The 23359-nt window shown below is 42.9% G+C and overlaps 1 long non-coding RNA gene and 1 pseudogene across 2 annotated transcripts; one reads left to right on the forward strand and one right to left on the reverse strand.

Moving 5' to 3' along the window:
* Positions 1–1936: 1936 nt before the first annotated feature.
* LOC146712376 (uncharacterized) lies at positions 1937–14626 on the reverse strand (annotated as a pseudogene). The gene is made up of 2 exons (XR_014916901.1): positions 13608–14626; positions 1937–2868 (listed from the first exon to the last, which is right to left on the reverse strand). The product of XR_014916901.1 is annotated as an uncharacterized LOC146712376 (transcript).
* Positions 14627–20432: 5806 nt separating this feature from the next.
* Positions 20433–22068, forward strand: LOC146712377 (uncharacterized). The gene is made up of 3 exons (XR_014916899.1): positions 20433–21340; positions 21635–21697; positions 21828–22068. It is a non-coding gene; the product is annotated as an uncharacterized LOC146712377 (long non-coding RNA).
* The last annotated feature ends 1291 nt before the right edge of the window (positions 22069–23359 follow it).

The following is a 23359-nucleotide window of genomic DNA, read 5'->3' on the forward strand; positions in this document are numbered from 1 at the left end:
ATGAAACCAGGGGTGTGGTCCAACAGTCAGTTTGGTGAGGAAGGTTCCTAACTGAGAGAAGTGACCCAGAAGTATCTGTGTAGCAGCCACAATGAATCAAGATCATGAGCTTTATTAACTGATCAAAGTCTCTTCTTTCATCTTCTGTATCATTCAGTTTGCATTGGTAATGCCCATTATTGTAATGCTTTTTTAAGACGAGCAAAACTTTATTTCACTTTGGGTTAGCTGGGATAAGTGATGGATGGAGGGAATTTTACTTCAGCCACAGAAATCCTAAACAGGAAGGAGGAGCAGAGTTACAGTGGATCACTATCCAGCAGGGAAACAAGGTCTATTTCAATTTCTTGGCCATGAGTGAGATTTACTGAGTGGGCAAATTAGGGAGACGACACCATCAGATCCCGAGCCCTCCATGTGTTAATCAAGAGACGGCTGCTGTGCTACATCCATAAATAATGAATAAATTAGGAGCTAAAGCTGAAAGGACAGTTTATTTGTACCATCTTCACATAAACACATTCAAGAACATCACAGATGAAGAAACATTAAAAACTTCCACACTACATAAAGCAAGAAAAATAGTTTTTCTTTCAGGTGGTTTCAGAGAAACAGAAACATCAAACATCTCCAAGACTCTCTTTGAAAGAACTACAAACCTTTGTTCTCATGGTCCAATCATGAGTGAACTCCCCCGATGAAGCCTTGTGTGCTAAAACATGTCAGAGTTTTAAATGTTAAACATGAGTTTCCAAAACGTTTTGCTGGAGAACAATGAACTATTTGACTGAGTTTCAATCATTTACAGACGAGCAAAACCAGGACAGAGAAAAAAGGACAAAACTGACTCAGTAAAACACAGAAAAGAAGATCCCATGTAGATCTGTATTATGTAGAAGTTCAGCCCAGCAACCAGTTCAGTTCAACACAAGTTTAAATGATTCTATCTGAACTCTGTGGAGCCTGATCTCAAGCTTTTTGAGTCTGACACAGAAACCAGAGGATCTTTCTGTGTCTTCAGATTCACTGTGATCCAGTGATGGGAGTGATTTCAGCCCTGAGTGATCGCGCTGATGTTTGCACAGAGCAGACAATGAGGTGAATGTTTGGGCACATTGGTAACAGTGAAACAGTTTATTAGTAACGTGGGATCGTTTGTGTGCAGAGTATGAACTGAGATTCCTGAAGCTCTTGTCACACTGGTCACAGCTGTAGTTTCCTTCCATGTGTGTACGTTCATGCCTGTTACGAGTACTTGACTGTGAGAAGCTTCTCTCACAGTAGCTGCACTTGTGTGGTTTCTCTCCTGTGTGGACTTGTTTGTGTCTTTTAAGCTCACCTTCAGTGGTGAAGGATGACCCACACTGATCACAGAGGTGCTTTTTAACCCCACTGTGAATCAGTTCATGTTGTTTTAAGCGATGTGATGTGGTGAAGCGTCTCCCACATTCTTTGCAGTATTTCAGTTTGTCTCCAGTGTGTCTACGTTGATGTAGTTTTAGGGTCTTTTGCCGACTGAAAGTTTTTCCACAGAGGTCACAATGAAAGTCTTTCCCACCACCACAGTGATGACAGGGTTGAGAACTGGATCCATCTGTGTCGCTCTGCTTCTAAACAAAGACACAAAGACAGTGTAAGTCAGTCCTTCAACATTCGTATCCTGAACGTCGCCTGAAATAAAGAGCATCTCTGCAGACGTCCAACTACATTTGACTGTTTCAGTTAACACACTCAGTTTACTGGGCTGCAATAACTACAATACTACCACCATAATACTACAGTAATACTAAAATCATAACTGAAAGGAAAATCTGAATAATCACTCAGAGCTGCTTTTCCATGCAGTAGAATTGCTAACATGCTAACACAGTTTAATGAGCAGAGTTGTTCCAAACAGTCAGGCTAAAATGACAAGATAACAATATAAATACATACCTCACAGTAGCTGCACTTGTAGAGTCTCTTTCTGGTGTGGATCTGTTGGTGTCGTCTCAGGTGACGTGGAGATTTAAAAGTCTTCTCACACAGGTCACATTGATAAGGTCTCTCCTCAGTGTGGGTAAACATGTGTCGTTGTAACTGTGCATCTGTTGTAAACTGTTTGCCACACTGTTCACAGCAGTACACATCATGTCTGGTGTGAATGCGTAGGTGTATATTTCGGCTCCCTCTCTGGCTGAAAGTTTTTCCACAGATGTCACAGCTGTATGCCTTAATTCCAGAGTGGGTAACTAGATGCCTCTGTAAGTGGCTACTGTGAGTAAAAGCTCTGCCACACTGACCACAGCTGTATGCCTTAATTCCAGAGTGGGTAACTAGATGACTCTGTAAGTGGCTACTGCGAGTAAAAGCTCTGCCACACTGATCACAGCTGTACGCTTTAACTCCACTGTGGATGAGTTGGTGTTGTTTTAGGGAATCCTTCAAGGAAAAAGACTTTCCACACAAGTCACAGCTGAACCGTCTCTCTCCAGTGTAGATGACCTGATGCCGTTTTAGTGAAGCCCTCACAGTAAAACCCTTCCCACACTCGTCACAGCTGTATGCCTTAATTCCAGAGTGGGTAACTAGATGCCTCTGTAAGTTGCTACTTTGAGTAAAAGCTCTGCCACACTGATCACAGCTGTACGCTTTAACTCCTCTGTGGATGACCTGATGCTGTTTTAGTGAAGCCCTCACAGTAAAACCCTTCCCACACAAGTCACAGCTGAACGGTCTCTCACCAGTGTGGATGACCTGATGCCGTTTTAGTGAAGCCCTCACAGTAAAACCCTTCCCACACTCGTCACAGGTGTGTTTTTTCTCTCCCTTTCTTCTGTGAGGTTTGTCGGCCTCCTGAGAGCGCTGACTTCTGGCTCCATGTTGGTCCTGCAGTGACAGAGATACAAACAGAGGCAGTGAGTGAAATGCAGTCATGGAACAAACTCAACCTTCAAACTCCATTAACACTAGTTTTAAACCTGAAGGTGGAGCGTGGCACCAAACACCTTAAAGGTCTCTTATCCCCACCTGCTGGTAGTTCTAACACATTACATCCAACCTGCTGTTAAAGATAATTCATGACTGTTCAAACACTAAAATCATGCCCATCCTTCCTGATTGTACACACACACACACACACACACACACACACACACACACACACACACACACACACACACACTATTTTATAATTTAGATTATTTTGTTGTTTCCTATTACATATTTCTATAATTTGTATAGATTTATACAGAATTATTCAGTGATAATAAATCCTATGTTTGTTTATTCTAAAGGAACCCCGTTAGCTTCCACAACAGATGTTGCTCGTCTTCCGTCAAATACTCACATAAAATATTACACAATGAAGTGGATTCAAGATATCCACATAATTTCACTCTTACATCCACAGTGAGGTTTCACAATTGTTCAAATATAAGCAATCAATAATAATAATAATAATATCAATAACATTGAGGCACATTACACAAATTTCAAAAACAAATCATGTCTTACAATATTTACAACAACTAAAAGCTCTGTAAATCGGCTTTTAAGTGTTCATTGAAGTTTTGAATAATTCTCTAATTTTTTAAGGCAACTTATCCCTTTTAAAAGTTGCTCTAAATGTAACAGTTTTACAAAACGTTACTTTTAACTCGAGCATTTACTAAATTGCAGCTTGTTGAAAACTGTGTAATATGATGATGTATTTCATCTGGATACTGCAGCTGAGCAGAATAAATGTGGTGTGTTTAACAGAATTGCTTTCTTTAGAACTACAAGTAAGCCATAGAATATTTTAGCCTGTACAGGAAGCCAAGAAAGGTTATTATGCATTTTATCAATATTAGTATAGTATGAACATCTTCACACTAATCTGGACGCCTTATTCTGGACTAACTGAAGTCTGTTAAGATCTGTCTTATTAGCTGCTGACCAAATGATTGAACAATACTCCAGATGAGACATTGCTAGTGCATTAATGACATCTTTCATAATGAAGAAGTGATACACAAAGAGCATTTCATAGCCATAGCTATGCCTTGTCGGCAGAGTTATGTGACATTAGTGATGTTTGTACTTTCAGCGTTAACTTGGTTTTAAAGCCTTTAAAATATACGCCGTTCAATAGTCGACCTTAATCTGACAGAGAATGTGATGATTTTGTGGATAATTAAAGTCAGTCATATATCCACAAACACAACAAGCTGAAAGTCAGTGATGCTGCTCGGTTTGCAGTCCTGAACATCACGGCACAAGCAGGATTCACTGCACTGTTAATGTTAGCTGTGTTATATTGCTGCCTCTGTTCGGTGGTGTCGAGCCAAACGCACTTTAACGTGTGTTTGAACGAGCTGACGGTTCACTCGTTAAGCTGAAAGAAAGATGCTTTAATCACAGCAGTCACACATGTGTCCACAGCACCATCTGGAACTCTTCTTGTTTACACTCGTAATAACACAAACACTAAATCCTGCTTCTCTGCTGCTGTTGTGTAGCAGTGTGTACACCTGAGACTGTCACCTGTCTGTCTGTCCTGCACTCTCTCTCTGTTTCTTTCTCTCTGATTGTGGAATAAAAGTATGAACATGTGTTTATAAGTTACACTTGTGTTTGAATCCTGCAGCTTATCACACATTTGATTTCCATGTGTGACGACTGCAAGTGTCCAGAGTGAGGACAGACTGAGGGAGCCACTGCTGCACATCATCTGTGAGGCTTTGCAGCCCTGATGATCCACCAGGACAAACTCAGCAGTGTGTGAGGAAGAGGAGGAGGAAGAGCAAGCAGCAGCTGACAGATGGAGAGAATAGACAGACTGTTCCCTGTTTGTGAAGGACTGCTAGGAAAGTTTAACATAACTGTCTGTGCTGAATCAGTCTTATTAGGTAATGTTCAAATAATGTGATCATCCCAGTGTTTCCAGTGTGGGAGAAAGTACTCAGGGCCTTCAAGTTACACACTATGAAAGGCAGCAACAAGTTTAATGTTCAGAAACCTAAAGTCTGTATCAGCAGCAGGATGGAGCTAAAAATAAATGTTGGTTTCAGTTCTATGAAGCTTTGAGTATTTTGGATCAGTAGCTGCTGTGTTTGTTGCATCATATTGCTGTAACTGTTTATATGCTTTATATATTCTGAGCTAAGTTGATCTATAGTGTTACATGATACACTCTCAGAAATAATATAAATATATATATAAATATGTATATATATATAAATAACTGTTAGTATCATGGTTGCTAGGCAACCAGGGCAGCGCGACGGACGCTAGACGTCCCATTTCACGAGCCTACAAGCCTCGCACTTCGGCCTTAGCGGTCTTTGAGTTCGCGGCCCTTGAGGACTTTAAAGCTGCAGAACCTGAATCGGGATACAGCCATGATGATCTCCTGCCTCGTGCTCGCCAACATTCTCACCTGAGTTAAGAAGACGATCACTGAAATGGTCTCAGCAGGTCCTTTGATGACAGCAATGAAATGCAGTGGTAAGGCTTTTTGGGGATTAAGTTCGTTTTCATGGCAAAGAAGGACGATGCAGTTCATCTGATCACTCCTCATAACATTCTGGAGTGCAGGCAAAATGCTATTATAAAAACTTAAGCAGCAACTTCTCCAGGTTCCAATATTTATGCAATTCTCAAACCTTTTGGCCACGACTGTATAACCTCTTCTGAAGTTTCGTGGATATTATACATGGTTATGCTCAGGATGTGTCGGCCAGTTTCCACTGGAAACGCCTTTTGGTTAAACTGTCAGCGAGGAATTAGCATTTGCACTGTTACATTTTTATATAACTTTAATGCACATAAACAACAGCTGCTTGTCTCGTGTCAATTCTATCGTCAGCTACATCGTTATGGCAAATGTTCAAATGTATACAGGGAGTGCAGAATTATTAGGCAAATGAGTATTTTGTCCACATCATCCTCTTCATGCATGTTGTCTTACTCCAAGCTGTATAGGCTCGATAGCCTACTACCAATTAAGCATATTAGGTGATGTGCATCTCTGTAATGAGAAGGGGTGTGGTCTAATGACATCAACACCCTATATCAGGTGTGCAGAATTATTACGCAACGGGTCAAAAGAAGGACTTGACAGGCTCAGAAAAGTCAAAAATAGTGAGATATCTTGCAGAGGGATGCAGCAGTCTCAAAATTGCAAAGCTTCTGAAGCGTGATCATCGAACAATCAAGCGTTTCATTCAAAAGAGTCAACAGGGTCGCAAGAAGCGTGTGGAAAAACCAAAGCGCAAAATAACTGCCCATGAACTGAGAAAAGTCAAGCGTGCAGCTGCCAAGATGCCACTTGCCACCAGTTTGGCCATATTTCAGAGCTGCAACATCACTGGAGTACCCAAAAGCACAACGTATGCAATACTCAGAGCCAAGGTAAGAAAGGCTGAAAGACGACCACCACTGAACAAGACACACAAGATGACAGCGCATGAACAACGCGAGGCTCAGTGTCTCTCCAGAATCTGCTATTTAGCGGTTTTTTATCTACTTTTAACCGGATTATTCGTCCAGAATTGCTGTGCGTTGCTGACCTACAGCAGACAAGAGCTTCTGGACATCTGGACTCACAACTCCAACAGTTTTATCGCCGATCTCTGACTCATCCCAGAGATCTCCAGAACACTGGAGGCTGCCCACTCTCCCCGGCCGGGCGGAAGTGCACGCAGACGGCGCCGAGATCGTAAACAAAGGCGAGGTAGGCGCGGAGGGCTACGGGCTAAGCTAAAGCTAACACCACACCAGCTGCCTTTACCCAGTATTTTCCTCGCCAATGTCCGTTCTCTGGCAAACAAAATGGATGAGATACGGGTCTCCATCACTAACAACAGACGGATTATGGACTCAAATGTCATGTTTTTCACCGAAACATGGTTGAACAACAGCTGCCCGGACAATGCTATCGAGTTAGCAGGATGCCACACACACACCGAGCCGACAGGCTAGCAGATGACTCCGGCAAGACCAGAGGTGGAGGTTTGTGCATTTATATTAACAATGCTTGGTGCATGAACTCCACTACTACTGAGAGTCACTGCTCACCTAATGCGGAGTTTTTAATGGTCAAATGCAGACCTTATTATCTCCCCAGAGAACTCACTTCGATCATACTCACTGCCGTGTATATCCCCCCCGACGCTAATGCTAGGTTGGCCATGAAAGAACTTTCTGCAGCCATTAACAAACACCAGAACAAACACCCCGAAGCTGCTTTTATTGTTGCTGGCGACTTCAACCACACCAACTTAAAGACAGTCCTCCCCTCCTCCCTCCTCTCACCAACATGTCTCCTGCCACACCAGAGGAGACAAGACTTTAGACCATGTGTATTCCAACCTGGCTGGAGCCTACAAAGCCACACCCCTCCCCCACATTGGACAATCGGACCATCTCTCCCTGTTCCTCACACCTAGGTATTCACCACTCATCCAACGTGTGAAACCTGCTGTGAGGACAATTAAAGTGTGGCCAGAGGGGACAGACGCAGTGCTCCAGGACAGATTTAAAAACACAGACTGGAATATGTTCACCCACACAGACCTGGACCAGTACGCCTCATCTGTACTGGATTACATCTCCGAAACCACAGACAGTGTCACCACCCAGAAACGGATCACCATGTACCCCAACCAGAAGCCTTGGATGAACCGGGATGTTCGTCTCCTCCTGAACGCCCGCAACACCGCCTTTAGGTCAGGAGATGCACACGCCTACAGCACAGCCAGGGCTAATCTAAAGAAGGGCATCAAAAAAGCCAAACACCATTACAAAAAGAAGGTAGAAGAACACTTCTCCAACTCCAACCCCCGACGCATGTGGCAAGGACTCCAGACCATTACAGACTACAGGACCACCAAACCCTCCCCCGCATCCTCTGATGTCTCCTTCCTCAACGAGCTCGTTTTGAGCGAGGGGAACCCCACAACCACAACCAAAGCAGACATGACGCCAGACCACCAACCTCTGACTCTCTCCCCCACCGATGTAGGAGCGGTGCTGAACAGGATCAATGTCCACAAGGCTGCAGGTCCTGATGGCATCCCCGGGCGTGTTCTCAGAGCGCAGGGCTCTAGACTAACTTTTTGCCATGGGCGTACCAGTACGCCTAACTTTAAAAAGTTAGGCGTACCGGCACAAAAGTTAGGCGCACACAAATTTTCTAATAATTTATATAATATAATGTGTTTTTCTGGATACACTGTGCTTTTTCAGCATTCAAAGATTGATGACACCGTGTCAGAGCACTGGCTATGAATTTCAGAAGGATCAGGCCTTAACAGAAAAGTTAGCAATAGTTCTTTTCCTATTACAGCTACATCCACGTCTGTCGTGCCTAGGCTGCTCACTAGGGCTGGGTATCATCACTGATTTCTATAATCCATTCGATTCCGGTTTTCAAAGTCCCGATTCGATTCAACTTAGCCTCAGACAGTCAGAAATATTATAATTCTGATCATTTATCAGTACTGACTTCATCAGAATTGTGAGCATCACAGCAGATGCCTTTGTGTGAAAGTAACTGAGAATAAAACACAGAAAAACATGAAGGAGATTTTCCTGGTCTGGCTTTTTATAGCAGATAACCTTAAAATATTCTACAATGTTCTGCATATAAAGTTTAAATTTCTTCAGTATTGAACAACAGAAAAAAACAGGCTTTCTTGTTCGAGGTCATTTAAGTGAAAAAAAGAAAAAGAAAAGAAAAAGACAGCAGCCGCAGCGCTGTAAACAACGGTAGACTGGTGGGTAATAAGCGAATGAATAATACAGAAAACAGAGATTGGAGACGGGAAACTGTTCTTGAAGTACAGAGAGAGATAGAGAGAGCTAGCTGTGCATGAAGTGCGATTTTAATAGTCGTGGAAGCAAAACAGCAAAATTCAGCTCGGTGAATTTTGGTTGGAGAGACAAAACCTGCAGCTCAGAATCAGCGCAAAAAGACGTAAACACAGCGTGGACCGGACGCATCAGGATCGCTAAGCTCCGACAGCGTGTCCGTCTACGGGCCGTCGGGTGAGAAAGCCGAGAAAGACAAAGTTAATTCTGATGCGTCGAGTCTGTGCTGTGTTTACGTCTTTGTGTGGAATCCGTGTACCTGCTCTTATCTGCTGTTTGGTTGTTGTTGAACTGGTTTTGTGAGCTTTAATCTGAGAATCTGGCGTTTCTGGCAAAACACAGTTATATTTAAAAGTCGATTCAGGATTTAATGAATTGATATCGCTTTATTCAAGCTACTCACCTCCCACTTCCACCTGCACTTTCAACTGGACCACGGCCAATCAGAGAGGTCCCGCCCCTGACTATCTCTGATTGGTTTAGTCCACGATAGGGGCAAAATGTGTGTCTGTTGTTGACCACAGGGAAGGTTGCAGATTTTTTTTTTTTTTTTTTTTTGCTACCCGAACAGTTGGTCGCACAGGTGCAACCAAATATTTTTTTTTAGTCGCACCACTGAAAAATTTGGTCGCATTTGCGACCAAATTGGTCGCACTCTAGAGCCCTGGAGCGTGTTCTGGGGAGGTTGCAGGAGTGCTCACAGACATATTCAATCTGTCCTTGGCCCACGCTGTGGTACCGGCCTGCTTCAAATCCACCTCCATCGTCCCGATACCCAAAAACTCCAACCCATCTTGCCTCAATGACTACCGCCCAGTAGCACTCACCCCCATCATCACTAAGTGCTTAGAGCAGCTGGTCCTAGCACACTTCAAATCCTGTCTCCCCCCCACCCTGGACCCCCACCAATTCGCATACCGCCAGAACAGGAGCACAGAGGATGCTTTCTCCATCGCACTGCACTCTGTCCTCTCACACCTGGACAACAACAACACCTACGCCAGAATGCTGTTTATAGACTTCAGTTCAGCATTCAATACAATCCACCCCTCACAACTCATCAGGAAACTGACAGACCTGGGCATCAGTTCCCTCATCTGCAAATGGTTACTGGACTTCCTGACCAATCGCCCCCAATATGTCCGGCTGGATAACCACTGCTCATCAACCATCACAATGAACACCGGTGTACCACAAGGCTGTGTGATGAGCCCTTTCCTCTACTCCCTCTTCACCCACGACTGCAGACCTGCTGATGGTTCCAACACCATCATTAAGTTTGCAGATGACACCACGGTGATTGGCCTCATCAGTGACAACGATGAGGCCGCCTAAAGGGAGGAGGTGGATCGTCTGGCTGAGTGGTGCGACACAAACAACCTGCTGCTTAACACCGAGAAGACCAAGGAGCTCATCGTGGACTACAGGAGGAATGCTGACCCACATCCACCCATCCACATTAAGGGGACGGCTGTGGAGCGTGTGAGCAGCTTCAAGTTCCTGGGAGTCCACATCTCCGAGGATCTCACCTGGTCGACCAACTGCTCCAAGCTGGTCAAGAAGGCTCACCAGCGCCTCTTCTTCTTGAGGACTCTGAGGAAGAACCACCTGTCCTCAGACATCCTGGTGAACTTCTATCGTTGCACCATCGAGAGCATCCTGACCAACTGTATAACAGTCTGGTACGGGAACTGCTCTGCCTCGGACCGGAAGGCGTTGCAGAGGGTCGTGAAAACTGCCCAGCGCATCGCCGGAGCACCACTTCCTGCCATAAAAGACAGCTACAGGAAGCGGTGTCTGAAAAGGGCTGGGAAAATCATCAAAGACCCCAGTCACCCATCACATGGACTCTTCACCCTCCTGCCCTCTGGGAGGCGCTACAGGAGCCTCCGGACTAAGACCACCAGGTACCGGAACAGCTTCTTCCCCACAGCTGTCAGACTCCTGAACTCTGCCTCCTGACATCTGACCCACGTTAACTTATGGACTCAACATACACACACCCACAATGGACAACTGTACCCTATTAGAATCACCTTGTTGTTGAATTGTGCTATACAAATAAATTTGCCTTGCCTTGCCTTGCCTATTTCAGGAAGCCGGTTTAGAAAACACAGAGTGAAAAATGATACTCAGGGTTGAGTAACCCCGAAATGTCCAACTCGGAATATTCGGTTTCAGAAAAGCTGATAACAAGTAGTTCAGTCAACGCGGAGTTGCTTTAACCCCAAGTTAAGCACACGCACGAGGATACATAAAGCCCTGATTAGTGGAGCACAGATTAAGCAAGTCACCATGGAGACGGAGGGAAAGAAGGTGCGGTCAATGTATTTTACAGCGCTTGAGGCCGAAATTCTGATGGCAGCATATGCTGATAACATGCAAATTTTGCAGAAAAAAAGTAACACAGCCTCAGCTGCAAAAGAAAGGGAGCATGCATGGCAAAACATAGCCGACAGAGTCAATGCGTGAGTGTTAATTTAAACATTGATCTAGGGATTTCCACCCATTTAACACGTTATTTTATTATATTTCATTTTTTATTTTATACATTTTATTTTGTGACGTGATGTGAGCACAGGTGCAACCCAACAGGCCCCAAACATTCCTGGCAGCAAGTAAAAATCAAATATAAAAATATAGTCCAAACAGGTAAGGTGTAATTGTATTATGAGCCATAGTGCTTGGTCTGTTTGTCCGATGTAAATCGATTGCAGTTAGAGGCTACATTAATTTTCTTTCTGTAAGCACTTATTGAAATTATCTGAGCACATTACAAGTAAATATTTGCTTACTCTGTATGCTCAAATGTGACCCGTTATAGCCAACAGAAAAAAAGCGGAGGCCCGAAAAACAGGTGGGGGTCGGTAACGTTCACACAGAAAATCATCAGGAAATGATAAAATGTCCAAACGCGCTCTAATCACTCTCTCCCGGCGGAGAGCTCTGCGGAGAATTTGGGCTTCAACATCTACTGGCTCTTCAAGGAAGGGGCACGCCATGTCTGACACTTCCTACAGTCAGGTTTCCGACAAAGAGGCGGAGAAAGTCAGGGTTAGTTGAAGTAAACCTGCTAGGGAGCAGGTTAGCTTCACGGAGAGTGTTGTCATAGTAACTCACTCAGGCTTCATCTGAACTCGCTTTGTGAAACTGAAAACCCAGAGTTTTCGTTAACTCAGGGTATACTTACTCAGAGTTTGCACTAAACCGGCTTCCTGAAATAGGGCCCTGGACCCTCAAACACACAATAATAACATGGAGTGAACCACCACTCACAACCACTGGCACTTTATATAGCCTCTGTAGAAATTATCCACACCCTCACTTATCTTAACTGCACTACTGTATAGCTCTGTGTAAATAATCATTCTGTACATTCGATAATCTTTAATCCTACAACTGTTTACAACCTGCATAGTTCCCATTTCTGTATAGCTGTATATCTCAGATTTCTGTAAAGTTATTTATTTCATATTCTGTATAGTTTTTCATATTTATATCCTGTACATAGCTTGTACTCACTACAGCCTGTACATACTTATAGTTATAGCATATTCACAACATACTTCATACCGTGTACATTATAACATACCATAATAGACCCATTTCTGTAATATACTTACATATCTATACTATTGCTAATATATATTGTAATATATCTATATCACTAAAGCACTTCTGGATGGATGCAAACTGCATTTCGTTGCCCTGTACCTGTGCATGTGCAATGACAATAAAGTTGAATTCTAATTCTAATTCTAACAAGCTGAAACGTCAAGACTGGGCCAAGAAATATCTCAAGACTGATTTTTCTAAGGTTTTATGGACTGATGACATGAGAGTGAGTCTTGATGGGCCAGATGGATGGGCCCGTGGCTGGATTGGTAAAGGGCAGAGAGCACCAGTCCGACTCAGACGCCAGCAAGGTGGAGGTGGAGTACTGGTTTGGGCTGGTATCATCAAAGATGAGCTTGTGGGGCCTTTTCGGGTTGAGGATGGAGTCAAGCTCAACTCCCAGTCCTACTGCCAGTTTCTGGAAGACACCTTCTTCAAGCAGTGGTACAGGAAGAAGTCTGCATCCTTCAAGAAAAACATGATTTTCATGCAGGACAATGCTCCATCACACGCATCCAAGTACTCCACAGCGTGGCTGGCAAGAAAGGGTATAAAAGAAGAAAAACTAATGACATGGCCTCCTTGTTCACCTGATCTGAACCCCATTGAGAACCTGTGGTCCATCATCAAATGTGAGATTTACAAGGAGGGAAAACAGTACACCTCTCTGAACAGTGTCTGGGAGGCTGTGGTTGGTGCTGCACGCAATGTTGATGGTGAACAGATCAAAACACTGACAGAATCCATGGATGGCAGGCTTTTGAGTGTCCTTGCAAAGAAAGGTGGCTATATTGGTCGCTGATTTGTTTTTGAATGTCAGAAATGTATATTTGTGAATGTGGAGATGTTATATTGGTTTCACTGGTAAAAATAAATAATTGAAATGGGTATATATTTGTTTTTTGTTAAGTTGCCTAATAATTCTGCACAGTAATAGTCACCTGCACACACAGATATCCCCCTAAAATAGCTCAAACTAAAAACTACTTCCAAAAATATTCAGCTTTGATATTAATGAGTTTTTTGGGTTCATTGAGAACATGGTTGTTGTTCAATAATAACATTATTCCTCAAAAATACAACTTGCCTAATAATTCTGCACTCCCTGTATATGGTGATAAATATCTTTGGTCATATGGTCCTGCTCTGTCTGTCACCTTCTGTGTTGAGCTCATTGTTTCCTCTGTAGTGGCTGAGCTGAGTCCAAGTAGCTGAAAATGTTCCTCTGCTGCTCCGTCAGACTCTCCTCCTCCTGCTGATCAGCTGGGACACAAAACAGATCTTTGTTAGGCTCCACACTGCACTGAAGAGTCAAAGTGTCTCATATGTTCATCTGACAAGTAAAAGAACACATTTTTGTTTCCCGAGGTGGGCAACTTGTTGGAAACAAACACAAAAGGTTTGAGCACTGATACCTGCCATTGCTGGCATTGAAAGATGCAACGCCAGCAATGTGGATTGTCAAGACTCAAACCAATCATCAAGCAAAGACAACAGGGATCATTTGTTTCTGTTTATTTAGCATTCACAGCATTTGTAGTTGCCTTCTGTGCAGGGGAAGTCCACGCACACTGTGTGGTACCGCCATCCGCAGAAGGTGCATTCAACCTCTGTAAGAGAAACAAGGTTGTCTGAGACTGAAATGATATTCACTAAAGAAGTGGTGATTTGTAAAACTTCACATTTTGATCCGGGACGTACTCTGCATGAAAACAAGCGCTCACTCTTCCTGCTCAACAAATGACAAGGGCGGAGCCTTATACCACGTGATACAGAAGCTGTGCCGTGTGATGCTAAAATTAGCAGGGAAACAACAACGGAGAGCACGTCAGGGATGACGAGAAAGTGACAGGAGAAAATCCGTCCCGGTCAACCACCCAAACATCAATAACGGGAACCTTATACAGCGCTTCCCTATACACGTCGAACTCCCGCAGGCACAAAGACATTACGGAGGCTATCACTTATCACCTGACCAAAGATATGGCTCCATCAACACTGTGCAAAACGAGGGATTTAGGAAAACGATCAACACCCTAGACAAACGCTACACAGTGCCGTCCCGCAACTATTTTTCTATTGTTGCACTACCTGCTCTGTACACGCAGCGTCGAGCAACGGTGGAGACGGAATTTCAAGCAGGACAACATTTTGCTGCAACAACAAAACGTGAGACATTTGTTGTTTTATGTTTATTTATTGTTATGAGAGAATCATGATCTCAATTCTAAGCCAAAAAATCGTGATTCTCATTTTATGCAAAATCGTGCAGCCCTAACATTAACACAAAACTATTGTTTCACCAGAGAAACACACATGAAGAGAGAGAGAGAGACAATAACAGCTACCAAACAGTCGTCATAATTTGTCACACAATGAGAAAAGGACAAATCAACAAGTAACAATGACTAATTAATATTAAAATCTGTAACATAATGTATTGTTTGGAGTTTAGTCTGATTGGTTCAGGATGAGCTGCCATTATCCAATCACACGTCTGCTTACCTGCATCTTTTCTCTTTTTTCTAACCCGAGCACCTGATGGCTTTGAACTTTTGTTGTCCATCTTCCATTGGTTTGAATTTTGCGCTCCAGTACAAACACAAATCCCCCAACCCGAGGATCAGCACAATTAACCTAACAGCAGGCACGTGCAGAGGGGGGGGGCTAGAGGGGCTTGAGCACCCGCCCCTTTCCTGATGGGTGCCCAAGGTGCCCTTTTGTTGAGGCAACTTTTTTTTTTTTTTAATTATTATTATTATTTTTTTAATGTGTGTGTGCGTGCGGAGTCCTGTCTGTGCCCCTCAACAATAATATTTAACTATTAATCACAGTTTTGCTAAATAAAAGGATCTGGCTTGCATCAGTCACATGATCACATTTAACCAATGATCGCCCTTGAGGGCAGAACGCGCTGGTTACGAGCCGGGAACGAGCTCACAAAGAGCACGCGCATTTTCAGCAATCCGGAGCTGTAGGAGAAACACAAGTTAACTCAGAGACACAGACTGATGCGACAAAACCAGTAAGTAGGTGTACAGCGCACACTGTAGTGTGTAGCACACAGGAGTGTTAGCTTATTACGTACACGTTGGTAAGCTGTCTTGTTGCCACTGACGAACTGAAACAAACAAGCGTGCTGTGTGTGCAACAGCGCGACAAACATTACCTGTCCTTTTATTAACTGCACAAGTAGTGCTGGTCATAGCTGCTGGCTACCTGTGTAAGGCTGTAATGGGTCTGTAGCTCTGTCACCGTTTTAGGGAACATATTTAGTTTTAAAGCAAGTTTCCGGGCTTTTCCTGCCTTTCTGGAGGGATTATATTTCACTAAAAACGATCTAATATGCATGTCCACATAATTATGCATTATTATAATTATAATATATTAAAAACACAAGCTGTATTTTAAAGAACATACATTAAGAAGCAGATTATATTAGATTTATATTTTAAATAAGACAACATATGGATGTTACAGCAGTAAAATGATTGTATCTCTACAGTTTAAAAATGTAATAAGCTTTGCCTCTGCACAGAGTGGATAGTGAAACACATGGAATCATCATAAATACATTATTTCATATTTATTACTTCCCCCTCCTCTTTGCTTTATTATTGTAGCTCTAGTAATAAATAATAATGTAAGGATTCTGGATCAGCACAGTGATCCCCACAGTATATACAGTATTCTGAAGAAGGTCTAAAATGTCACTGTGTGTGCATGTGTGTGTTTTATTTAGATGGATTTTTAAAAAAAATACTACTCATGATATAACATTGTGCAGACATGGCTGGTAAGGACATGAGGAGGAAACAGCAGGAGCTGTGTGAGGCTACTAAAGGCAGGGCTATAACATTTTTCTGTCATCATTTTATTATAGATTAAGTGCTGGAGTTGTTAGGTGTGGATAATTAGATTATAGTTTATTGCAATAGCAAGTTGTGCCTTGTTCTCACATAGACAGCAAGTGCAGAGTGATATATGAAATGATGGGATGGAAGGAAGAAGAGAAGCAAAGAGTGATTCACAGGCAGAGCCTAAATTATTTCTCACAGTTTTTGTTGCCTTATGGTTCCAAGCGCTGTCACCAATCTTTGCATTTTGTTATTATCTCATGACACTTGTTTAATCAGCTACCATCTCTCCTGTGGACTTTTTAATCTCTACAGTCTCAGACCAACACAGCCCTGCCCTCATAGCTGGACTGGCCATCGTGCATACCGGGCACTTGCCCGGTGGGCCGCTGGCGATTTTTTGGTGTTTTTTTGGGAAGGGTATAAACAATGAAAGGCGTTGGATTGGCGAATTGGTCATGATCGACTCTGGGCTGGACCAATTACAGCCGAGGAGGTCGGATGCACCCTCCCCCTTGTTTAGCAATCTTATAGACGAACTAAAGAAAATGGAGAACAAAAAAAGGAAAGGAGGTGCCGAAAAAATTAGGGCCAAAAAGAAACAAGCCCTTCAGGCAGACGCTGCCAAATGTGTGAAAATTACTGAATTGTTTGGTGGTAGCTATGGCATAGCTTCCATAGATTTAGCAAGATCAGCAAGTGGTGGAGGCCAGCATGTGGATGAAGGAAAGGGGTGGCAAGAGGAGGAGAGACCCGAGGCGGCCGCCGGTCATAGTGGCAGAGGAACTGAACTTCAGGTAAGAAGTTATGACCTGCTGTCTATCTGTGTCAGATAGAAACTAATTTTAGTTGTAGTTTGTTTTCGTTGTGGTGACTTTATACAGTCGCTTAGAATAACTCGTACAGCGTAACTAGCATGACGGAGTTTATATACTGCTGGGCGGGTGCTATGAAGTTACTGATAGTAAATTTTATTTTATGCTTAAGGTTAGTTTCTCAAACTTCTCAAAATCTTAACAAACTGTGCCAATCCTTACATGTTGCACCAGGCTGATTTATCATCAAAAGTGGAGAAGTCTGTGACAGAGGAGACAGAAGAGCAAGAGAGAGAGATGGAAGAGCAAGAGAGAGAGATGGAAGAGCAAGAGAGAGAGACAGAAGAGCAGCAGAGAGAGATGGAGCAAGAGAGAGAAATAAAAGAGCAAGAGAGAGAGATGGAAGAGCAAGAGAGAGAGATGGAAGAGCAAGAGAGAGAGATGGAAGAGCAAGAGAGAGAGATGGAAGAGCAAGAGAGAGATGGAAGAGCAGGAGAGAGAGATGGAAGAGCAAGAGAGAAAGATGGAAGAGCAAGAGAGAAAGATGGAAGAGCAAGAGAGAGAGATGGAAGAGCAAGAGAGAGAGATGGAAGAGCAAGAGAGAGAGATGGAAGAGCAGGAGAGAGAGAGATGGAAGAGCAGGAGAGAGAGAGATGGAAGAGCAGGAGAGAGAGAGATGGAAGAGCAGGAGAGAGAGATGGAAGAGCAGGAGAGAGAGATGGAAGAGCAAGAGAGAGAGATGGAAGAGCAGGAGAGAGAGATGGAAGAGCAAGAGAGAGAGATGGAAGAGCGAGAGAGAGATGGAAGAGCGAGAGAGAGATGGAAGAGCAAGAGAGAGAGATGGAAGAGCGAGAGAGAGATGGAAGAGCGAGAGAGAGATGGAAGAGCAAGAGAGAGAGATGGAAGAGCAAGAGAGAGAGATGGAGCAAGAGAGAGAGATAGAAGAGCAGGAGAGAGAGATGGAAGAGCAAGAGAGAGAGAGATGGAGCAAGAGAGAGAGAGAGATGGAGCAAGAGAGAGAGAGAGATGGAGCAAGAGAGAGAGATGGAGCAAGAGAGAGAGATGGAGCAAGAGAGAGAGATGGAGCAAGAGAGAGAGATGGAAGAGCAGGAGAGAGAGATGGAAGAGCAGGAGAGAGAGATGGAAGAGCAGGAGAGAGAGATGGAGCAAGAGAGGGAGATGGAAGAGCAGGAGAGAGAGATGGAAGAGCAGGAGAGAGAGATGGAAGAGCAGGAGAGAGAGATGGAAGAGCAAGAGAGAGAGATGGAGCAAGAGAGAGAGATGGAAGAGCAGCAGAGAGAGATGGAGCAAGAGAGAGAGATGGAGCAAGAGAGAGAGATGGAGCAAGAGAGAGAGATGGAGCAAGAGAGAGAGATGGAAGAGCAAGAGAGAGAGATGGAAGAGCAAGAGAGAGAGATGGAAGAGCAAGAGAGAGAGATGGAGAAGGAGAGAGAGATGGAAGAGCAAGAGAGAGAGATGGAAGAGCAAGAGAGAGAGATAGAAGAGCAAGAGAGAGAGATGGAAGAGCAAGAGAGGGAGATAGAAGAGCAGGAGAGTGAGAGCCAGGGCATTGATTACTTTGCTCGCCCTGAACCTGCCATATTACAGGCCTTCTTAGATTACCACCCACAGCAGAACAGTAGCAGTGCAGTTGTGATGAGGGTGTTCAGCTGTAGAGATGGCACCAACAGGAAGTGGCTTACTTATTGCAAAGAACGCCATTTATTGTTCTGCTTTGTGTGTCTGGCATTTGCAAGGCTGACTGACACCAGCACATTTATAACAGGCATGAGTGACTGGCGACATATACATCTGCGCACAGAGGAGCATGAAAAGAGCAATACACACCAGACCTGTGCTGAAGCTTTTTTCTTAAGGTGCTCAAAAGGCAACATCAGGAGCTTGTTTGCTGGCAGTCAGTTGTCAGCTCACAGAGCACAAGTGAAAAAGAGACGGCAAGTTTTAGAGCGTATAGTGGATGTGATCAAAGTACTTGGGAAGAGGGGACTCAGCTATAGGCATGTGGAGAATGAGGCTGCATACACTTTAGGTGATAACACCATCGATCATGGTAACTTTGTGGAACTAATTGTGTTATTAGGCAAGTATGATATGTGCCTTGGAGAACATTTGAATGACTGCATTGAAAAAAGCAAGAAGTTGCATCAGACCAGTGGATCAAGAGGTAGAGGATCTCTCATCACCCTACTCTCCAAAACAACTGTCAACTCAGTGATTGATGCACTTGGCCATCTCCTTCAAGAGAGCATCGCCAGTGATGTCCAGAAAGCTGGGATGTTTTCTGTTCAGCTAGACACAACCCAAGACATCACAGGTTATGATCAGTGTTCAGTAATCATCAGGTATGTTACTGAGTCTGTGCAGGAGAGGCTTGTCTCCATAGTGAGGTGCGAAGCATCCACGGGGCAGTACTTTGTAAACTTGCTTTCCGGAGTTTTAGAGCATCTGAATCTAGACAAGGCCATGTGCATTGGGAATGCAACAGATGGTGCTTCAAATATGCAGGGCCAGTACAAAGGCTTTTCAGCACTTATGACTGCCCAGTCTCCAACTCATGTTCATGTGTGGTGCTATGCACACATACTTAATCTTGTGATTGCTGACATAACACAAAGTGTCATTGAAAGTGGATCACTCTTTAATTTACTTAATGACATAGCTGTGTTCATCAAGGAGTCCTATCACAGGGTTAATCTGTGGGAGAAACAAACCGAAAACACAAGACACAGACGCCTCAGTCCAATAGGTGAGACACGGTGGTGGGCCAAGCATGATGCCCTCCAGAAAATCTTTGGACATTTTGGAAAACCAGATGATGGCCTCTTCGTTGATGTAGTGCTGACGATGGAAGCCATTGAAAAGAGGGAAAAAGAAAAGCCAGCTGTTTGTGCCAAAGCACGAGGCTTTAAAGAGGCATGAAACTGTGTTAACAGCACAGATATTTCTTAGAGTGTTTGAGCAACAACTCCTCTGTCAAAGTACCTCCAGTCAAAGGGGATGGAATTTCTCTGCCCATCATATGGTGACTGCCACACAAGGTGGCCTCAAAAGTATTGCCAGGGACTTTCCAACTGTGAAGACAGCTGCAGACACATTTGTGAAACAGACAAATCAAAAACTAGAGGAGAGGGAGAACAACACAGACATGGAAGTGGAGGCTGAACTACCTAAAAAGAGAGCCAAAAGGAGAAAAGGCATGGCCGGAGAGATGCCTGAAGATGAGTTGCAAATCAATGCTGAGAAATCATATGAGGTGAAAGTGCACAACATCATCCTGGACAGTTATTGAAGCAATCCACAGACGATTTGTCATACATGGCCCTCTTCTTGCCGATTTGGCATGGTTGGACCCCAGGAAGTTTAGCCAGGTCAGAACAGTTTCTCTTCCAAGTAATTCATTTCAGAACCTCAGCGCCTGTCTACTTAAATTTGACAGCAGGGCTACAGTTAATAACCTTCAGTCAGAACTGAAACGTTTTGCTGAACAGTGGGAAAGGCTTAAGACATCACATGTAGATGAGTACACGACCAGAACAGCAAAGGACAGATCTGAAGAATGGGACGAAGAAAGTGAAATTGTGACCGAAAGCTGTGGTTCTTGCAAAAATTGCCCACTGTGCTGCTATCAAATACTCAGGCGGTTCAACATGCTGTCTGATGCCTATCGTCTCCTTGGGCTGGCATACAAGTACCTGCTGACCCTCTCCCTCACTCAGGTTGCCTGTGAAAGAACATTCTCTACACTCAAGTTCATTAAAAGCAGACTCCGAAGCAGCCTGTCTGCAAACAAGCTGGAGATGTTTATGCTGATGGCCACTGAAAAGGACATTCTCATGTCATTGGACTCTGACATGGTCATTGACAGGGTAGCTGAGAAGAGTGACCTGCTGAGAAAGCTCCTTTTGTAACCTGGTGAGGTGAAATAAAAATGAGCAAAACATTCCTAATTATCTATTGTTAATATTAAATTCAGCTTTATTGTTATTGCCTAAATGAATACGTTTAGTATCTACCTTCACTTCAAACAAGTCAAGTGATTGGTAAATGCTTAGAATTTGTCCATCTTAATAGATAGAATAAATATGAGATTGGAGTATTAGGCATTTATAAACATATATTCTTACAGTCTTAATCTGTCATTGTTTCATTTCAGATGCTGTCAGTCATTTTAGGAGGACTGAAGTGTGTTCATTTTAAGTAAGTACTATATGGAATATGATTCAACCATTTTTCTAGAGTAAGCATACCAGTACTGTCATCGTCTGAAAAAATCTATTAAGTACAATTCTTTCTCAACCTTCACTGTCTGTCCTTTCACTTCATAAAGGTATCCATGTCTTAAGATATGTTCAGTGTTGCTGCTGTGGAAGTGTTGTAGATGACCTTTTATTGATGAGTGAATAGTCTTTGGTGATACAATTCAATCATAATCTGTCCTTTATAGATTTTAATATTCATCTAATCTTTATTCCTTTCTGTCCTGTTTGTCAGGGTCTGATCATACATTGTTTGTTTAAGAGGTTCGAGACCATTCAACTTTTTAAGTTCATCAACGTAAGTACTAGTGTATATGATTTCTCTAATTCCTTTCTGGAATAAAGATGCCAGTACTGTGATCATCTGAGCAAGTCCATCAATTGCCATTCACAGTTCTTTGTCCTTTCACTTGTGTCCTGTTTTTCAGGGTCCCATATAATTTCTTCAGAAGTAAGTACTGTATATGATGCCAGTATTTTCCCATATTTTCTAGATACTGTATTAGTACTGTGTGTAAAATGCCATCAAAAACTCAATTAAGTGTTATTCTTATTCTTCTTTCTCACCTTTCTTTCTCTGTCTCCTTTCATATTTAAAGGTTGCTGTGTTAACAAAATATATTGTGCTACCATGCTGTTTTCTATTGTTTTGGTAAATAAATACTTTATGAAAATATCCCTAAATCTGTCATTTATTAATTTTAATATTAATTAATGATCATGTCTCACCTCTAGTGTTCTTGGTCTTAATTTCAGGTTTCTACCATGTGTTGTAGATAGTTCAGGAGGTTAACTCTACCAAGCAGTCTTTTTGTTTCCGCTATGTACTGTTTAAAATCCCGAATAGGGAGAATGGTGTAGGTTTAACTTTATTAGATTGATACATATATACCAGCAAGGCAGTGTACATCAAAGCAGTTGTTTTCATGCAAAGGCTTTATGGTTTTTCCTATAGCGATTGACAGACCACGTGACTTTGCGCATTGCATGCCGGGAACTCGTGGCAAAACAATCCAAGTACCGCATCAAATACAAGCATTTGCAATTGCAGCACCGCAAAACGTTCATTCTCCGGTTCCAATACCTTCTTGATTTTTCTTTGCCGCACAAAAAAGGTATGTACAAAACAACGGAGAACAATGCCGGTCCGTACAAAGACAGACTCGACGAAAAGACAAAGAAAAGATACGAGGAAAAATCAAAGGAGTGAAAGGGTCAGACCCTTACGAGCACACAGAGGGACAAAAGACGTCAGCGTGCTGCCCAACTTTCACCACGCTCAGATTTATAATTATACGGTTCTTGGAGTGAGTCCATACACTCATGAAGTTTAGTAACTTCAGGTCACTGCAACAAGCCCAGGTACAGTTTACCGACGGATGGGTACAGGACCTTGAAATGCACCGAAAGACCATCGTACGAACAAAGGTAAGTTTACCTTTGTTCGTCTCACAAATCGTCTTCATAAATACACATTCGTTAACCGTGTATGAATATAACCTTTGAGCTCAACGGTAATTACTTAGTAGTGGAAAAATAATTGTAATATTTGAGCCATTTCTGCTGTCCAACTACTTCTTACAAAACACATTTTTAATGTTAATTAGATTTTTTTTTACGGCATAAATAAAGGTTATATAAAAGTCACTGCCAAAGACTGATTGCGGCTTCTACCTTGTTACACTAATGTTGTTTGTAGCTCAGTATGACTTTATGTCATCCATGAGGGATGCATTTGACATATGTTTCACATATTATAGCCCAACAAGTTACTTATAGCAATTTAAATACGAGCAATCAGTTTCTTTGCAAATACCGGAAATCAGTTTTTGGCAGACAATCACTTTTTGGCACAACACCGGCTATTGCAGTTAATAATACAGCAGCTTCTTGCCATTTTTTGTGTTTCTTTTTATCGCTGTGTAACTGAGTTCAATTGAAAGCCTGCATGCGCTAGTAC

Source organism: Copadichromis virginalis, linkage group LG3 (assembly GCF_057382275.1).
Source record: "Copadichromis virginalis isolate Kocher_CV1m ecotype Utaka linkage group LG3, C_Virginalis_male_GT1.1, whole genome shotgun sequence".
Lineage (NCBI taxonomy): Eukaryota > Metazoa > Chordata > Actinopteri > Cichliformes > Cichlidae > Copadichromis > Copadichromis virginalis.